Source organism: Belonocnema kinseyi, chromosome 4 (assembly GCF_010883055.1).
Source record: "Belonocnema kinseyi isolate 2016_QV_RU_SX_M_011 chromosome 4, B_treatae_v1, whole genome shotgun sequence".
Classification (NCBI taxonomy): Eukaryota; Metazoa; Arthropoda; class Insecta; order Hymenoptera; family Cynipidae; genus Belonocnema; species Belonocnema kinseyi.
In genome coordinates, this window is record NC_046660.1 from 47778246 (window position 1) to 47785082 (window position 6837).

A 6837-nucleotide genomic window follows, 5' to 3' on the forward strand; every position below is an offset into this window, starting at 1 on the left:
CATTATATCACTGTGTTTCATTTAATGTAAGCGGTGAATAGTGAGTTTAGTGCTTAAAATAAAGGGTTCATTTATTATTCGACAAAAAAAAACTCACCGAAAATTCAGGCAATTTTGAAAATGACGTTCTGCAGCCACCTCGAAAAGGAAATGAAGAGAACGCTATCTTTTAATAAAATCTCACGAACAGAATGTATTTACAGTGTAAAACGTGAGCTCGTATTACGAGCAGGAATTTCCCTCAAAAAAACTCTGAAATACATTTTTTTGTGAAAGAAAATTGCTTTATTTGTCTAAAATTAACAAAAAAAGAAGTCGCCTATTTCATTAAAAAAATTATCACATGAATATTAAATGACCAAGGAAACTTTCATCTCTACTTAGAAAAAAATTGTTGTTGCATAATTTAATGCGTCTTGCTCTCGTCTCATGTTTTCTACGTAATATGAGCGAAAAACTCAGAGCGAAAACTTTGCATAAGAAAACCCGAAAACTTGGATAAGCTTCCAAACTTTGGATTTATGATTTTAGTAAACTCCTACCTTCCTTGATGCATCAGAATCAAGCATCTTAATTCCAGACTTAACACGTTTTCTTCTTTCCCCTTTTTAAAATAGTTCCTCTTTTTAGGAAATTTCGCTTAAATTTGTACTGAATTAATAGAGTTTAATATTAAAATTAAATTTTTTTTTTAAAAAATTTACTTACTTCGTTATTCTGGGAATCGAACCCCAGAACTTCCTATTGCCGGTCGGGTTTGCTATTCTGAGCCAGGTGTGACATGTATGATATGAGAAATTTAAAGGAATATGTATTATCATCAGAGGTCGTTACCATCGATCAGTGTAGATGTCATTCGAAAAACGGTGAAAACAGAAATCCAAACTATCGATCAATTTAACTTTTTAAATAACATGATTTTTGACAGGATAGAAAATAATCTGATGATAATACAGATTCTGCTAAAGAACTCAATTACAAAGTTTATCTATTCTTGTTTGAAAATTAATTGTTTGTTGGTTGAAAGGACTACCATTATATTTTGATTCAGAATTAATCTAGTCTAGTGAAAAACTCTCCTCTTTTATTAAAAATTAAAGTTTTCTTTTTAAATGTACTTATTTTGTTAAACATTCGTTTAATATTTGTTGAAAACTAATTTATTTAGCTAAAAATTTAAGCATTCGATTTTTTGCTGAAAATTCATATTTTGTAGTTGAATATTCAACCAGTTAGTTAAAAATCGTTTTTTTTTTATTCAAAAAATCATATCTTTGGTTGAAATTTTCAATACTTCATTAAAATTTATATTTTTTAAATATTAAAAATTTCCTTTATAAGTTGAAAATTCAACTATTTGGTTGAAAATTCGTTTTTTTTGTAGAAAATTAATCTTCTTGGTTAATGATACAGCTATTCTTACCCTTCTTTTGGCCTTTAGGCTAAGATTTAAAATGTATTATTAAAACGCAATAAGAAAATCTGACTTCTTTGCTTGAGATTTGGTTACCAATTCTAGGGTTTTGTTGAAGATGCATTTATTAGATTCAAAATTCAACTATTATATTATTTGTTAAAAATTGATGGTTTTAAGTTGAAAATTCAACAAAGTTACACTTTTCGTTAATAGGTTTGTGAAAATTGAACCAATTTGTTGAAAATGCATTTTACCAGGTAGAAATTAATTTTTTAAATCGAAAATTTAACAATTACATTATATTTTTTGTTAAAAATGAAGTTTCTTTTTTAACTTGGGTGTTTTTTAGAGTATTTTTCTTTTTAAAATAATCACCAAAATTTGGTTTCAAGTGTAATTATTTTGTTTGAAATTAAAGTATTTTGTTAAAAGTCACCTATTTTGGTCGAAAATTTAACAGTTTTGGATCAGAAATACGTTCATTTAAATTGAAAAGTAATCTTTTTTCGTAGAAAAGTCTCATAGCTTGGTTGAAAATGATCACTTTTGTTGAAAATTTGGACGTAATTAAACAAAACTCGTATTTATATCTATTAAATTTAACTATATCTTTTTAAAATAAAATCGAAACCTTTTTACTTTCGGATTACGTTCGAATGAAAAGTAAAATATTCAGTTAAAAGTTTAACAATTTTTATGAGAACATAGATTATATATATATTTTTGAATTAATTTTGTTGATTAAAAATTGAACTAATAAGCTAAAAGTTAAACTGCTTTGTTAGAAATTCATTTTTTTGTTTAAAGAATACAACAATCATATATTTTCTTAAGTACTAAATATTTTTTATTTGAAATTTAACTATAGAATTGAATGTTGAATTTCATGTTAAATTTTTGTTGCGAAGATTTATCTCTTTGAAAAATTAACTGTTGTGTTGGAAATTGTTTATTTTAAATTAATTTTTTAAGCTGAAAATCCAAATATTTGGTTGGAAATGTTTGTATTTAAATGAAAGCTTGTATTTTTTGGTGTAGTGAAATTATTTTTAATTTGAATTTAAAGTTTATTATTTTTAAAATATCAACTATTATGTTTTTCATTCATAATTTATCATTTTTGGTTCAAAGTCCCCTTTTGTAGGATAAAAATGAAATTTTTGTTCCGAATTTATCTGCCTTAGAAAGATTCGTATTTTGGTTTTGGAAATTCAACTGTTTTCTTTTTGGTTGATATTTAATCTGCTTTGGTTGAGAAATGTACCATGACTTGGTAAAAGTAAAATTACTTTCTTAAGAATTCGTGTTTTTGCTGAAGAATTGTTGAAAGTTAATCAATTATTTTTATGACAAAACTTTTTTGCAATTTTAACAGTTTACTTAAAAGTTAATTTTCTTGTTACTGCATAATTTTTATTTCTGAGTTGAGAATTATTGTAGTTATTTTTGTTGTAGAAAATTCATCTTTTCAGGCTTTAAATTGTTTTCTGTTGCAAATTCTAATATTCTCTTTTTGATTGATTATCTGAACTCATCTGAATATATCCGTTTCCCTTGAAATTTGGACTGTTTGATTAAAAATATATCTTGCTTTTGAAAATTCATCTTTCGTGGTTAATAATTCATTTTTCTGGTTTGAAAAAAATAACTTTTTCTGATTTAAATGCTTTCAAGTGAACGGTTTTCTAAAAAATTCCACTCTTCAGCTTCAAAATTTAACTTTTTTGTCAAAAATTAATGTTTTTTTGGTAAAAAAATCTTGGTTAAACTATTCACCTATACTGTTCAAAATGCAATATATTTCGATTCAATTTCGTAACTACATTCGTTTTCTTACAAAAAAAAACTTGTTACGTGGACAATCAACAATTGAAAATAGTGGTGTGTGTAAAATAATTAAAATGATTCAATTAATATTCGAGACATTTTACGAGTTCATAAATCACAATTGAAATGTACTACTTTTCTTTTATTTGTGTTCTTAATTATTAATTATCTACTATAGGTCGCATCATCCAGTGTAGGTTTCCCCTAATCGAAAAATATCCACAAGTCGATTATAGAAGACAACTTTTCTATCATCCAATACTACGAGCCACACTTTTTTGCTGAAGAAGTAGCTTATAAAATTATAAGTTCGACGAGTCGAGGTGACTGTTGTAAGTCGATGCATTATCTAGGTCTCCCGTTTTCTGATCCAAGTATAACTTTTCTCCTCGGAGAATAGACTTCTTTCCAGTGAGCAGTTTTTCTCGTTTCGTTTTTTTGTCGATCCCTCATAATCCAGAGTTCGGACCCGCAGATGAGCGTCTCTTCGATTAAGAATTTCACGATTGAGGTTAACAAACCGACCCTTTTTGGCTCCAGCATTGCCCGATTGGCACGAACAAGCTCGACGAACTGTTAAATCGTTTCAGGCTTATAATGCACCCTAGTGTATACTCGACCACGAAGCAGAACTCGTTTGTGGCCCCAGTTTCTACCGTTAGTCTACGACCATTTACGCAGCCAGTCGCACAATTGCTCTGCGCTTCATGCGTACCCTGGATTATTTTATTGATGCTGTTCTACTTCAGCACAATGGCAGAAGTGGACTAGCAAAGTTGGTTCATACGTTGGCTTTGTTATCAGGGTGGTATCTTGATCGTGAAACCGGGAAATGACCGGAAATAGACTGGAATTTTATTGACCAGGAAATGACCAGGAATTGCATTGACCGACAAATGACCGGGAAATAAACGAGAATTTTATTGATCGGGAAATAACTGGGAATTGCATTGACCGGTAAATGAACGAAAATTTCATTGACCGGGAAATGATCGTGAATTTTATTCACCGAAAATTGATAGGACATTTCATTGACCGGCAAATGACAGGAAATTTTATTGACCGAGAAATGATCGGGAATTTTATTAACCAAGGAATCACTGGCAATTACTTTGACCGGACAATGACCGGGAATTTTATTGGCGGGGAAATGACCGGGAATTTCATTGAGCGACAAATTACTGGGAATTTCATTGAGAGACAAATTACTGAGAATTTGATTCATCGGGGGAATACCGGGAAATTTATCGCTCGGGAAAAAACCAGGAAATGTCCGCAATTTGAATGACAAAAGCGGGCATTTATTTCTGATTGCAGTTAAATTAAACTTTCCATCATTTTTTAATTTTGGTCAATTTAAAAAAGTGATTTCTACATAACCTTCAGTCGCAGGGCATATGAGTGTGCTTACCAGGTCATGGGTTTATTTACTTACTTAAGGTTTATGGATTTCAGGGATCATCCCTGAAATACGTTACCAATTTTGGGCAATTTTTGACCCCCCTCCCCATCGACGACCACCATAGATTTGGTTATGACCCCCCCCCCCCCTCAGAAAGTAATGTAGCCTTTAAGTAAAACCTGATTTTACGTATACACTGATTTCTCTTTGTGCTCATAGCGTGTGAACTTGCTAAGATGCATATATTTTCTACTTGACAATGTGATGAATTATAAATGAGGAACTTTTTATACAAAACTGTTGAAGAGGTAAATTTTCAATTACTAAAGTAATTTTTTACCCAAACAGAAAATCAATTCTCAGCAGAACAGTTCAATTTTGAAACAAAGAGATGAATTTTCAACTGCAATTTTGAACCGCCAACCAAAAAATGCCAACCAAAAAATGCATTGTGAAATATGAATTTTAAAACAAAACAAAAATTTTACAAAATTCAAGTTAAATCTTTAACTACGAAATAATAATTATTACAGAAAAGGCTTAATTTACTGAAAAAAAAGATAAATTTTAAACAAAAGTCAAGAATTTTTAACCAAAAAGTTTAGTTTTTTTGAATTTTTCAGAAATTAGTTTTACTATAAAATCTAGTGGTGGAATTTTTAACAGAAAAGATCATTTTCTACTGAAATTTTTTTTTTGAAAGTTCAAGAACTCTCAACAAAAAAAATTAATTTTAAACTACAAAATACTTAGTTTTAAACAAATATAATAATGTCCTATACAAAAAGACGAGTTTTCAAACAAATTAAAAAATTCTAATCCAGAAAGTTGAATTTTCGACTAAACAGTAAGAGTTTTCAAACAAAACGAATAATTTACTACCAAAAAAGACGAATTTTCAGCAAAATTCAAAAATTCTTAAACAAAAAGTGAAAGTTTTAACTAAAAAAGATGAATTTTTAAATGAGAATATCAATTTACCACAAAAAAAACGAATTTTCAACAAGATTAAAAAATTCTAAACCAGGAAGTGTTAGTTTTAACTAAAGAAGGTAAAATTTTTAACGAAAAGCTTAATGTACTGCCGAAAAAGACGAATTTTAAATAGAATTCAAGAATTCTAAGCCAAAAAGGTACATTTTTATCTAAATTTAAGAATTCTCAACCATAAAGTTAATATTTTAACTAAAAACGATGAATTTAGGAATAAAAAAAATTCATTTCCTACCAAAAAAGACGTATGTGTAATTAAATTCAAGAGTTCTTGACCAAAAAGTTTAACTGTCAGTTGAATAAAATGAATCTTTAAACAAAAAGATTAGTTTACTACTAAGCCCAGATGAATTTTCAATAAAAATTCAAAAATTCCCCACCAAAAAGTTGAATTTTCAACTGAAAACATAAATTCTTTAAAAAAGATGATTTAAAATGTTTTCAAATGCACTAAATTCTGAAAGGCTAATACAGGTGTAAGCTTACTTTACTGGGATCCCCCCATACCAATTACCTACCTAAGGTTTTTCGTGACCCCCCTCCCCCCTAAAGTAGCAACGTAGTTAAGGGACGATTACTTAGATTTTTCAGATAACCACAGTGTACTCTTATTAAATTAGAATTTATTCTGATATAGTTAGGGATTTCAAACGAATTAAAAGGATTTAAAAGAGTATAGGGTATTTTGCAAGGTTCCAAGTAATTAAAAACAAATCTCAATAATTTAAAGGTATATTAGATTAAAATACTTTCAACTTATTCCAAATGATTGAAAAAATTAGGGGTAGTATCACAAATTCAAATGAACTTTTTGAGATTTAAGAAGTTTTAAAGGATTAGATCAAATTTCAAAGGATTTAAAATTCAAAGAATTTAAATGTATTAGAAACATTTTAGGGTATTTGAAAAAATTTTCAAGTGTTTTGCAAAGTGTCAAGCGTTTTAAAATTTTTTAAGGGATATTAAAACATTCCAGAATTTAAAGGGATTGAAAAAGTTTTGTGCCTATTTTTTCTAAATAATAAATAGTTTTCAAGGCCCCGTAATATTTTTGAAGGATATGGAATATTTTAGGTTATTTAAAAAGATTTTAGGACATTTTTACTACACTTTAATAATCTAAAGTGACTCCAATTTATTTAAAAACAATTAGGTTTTTCTAAAATATTTAAAAGAATTATCAATAATATTCAATAAT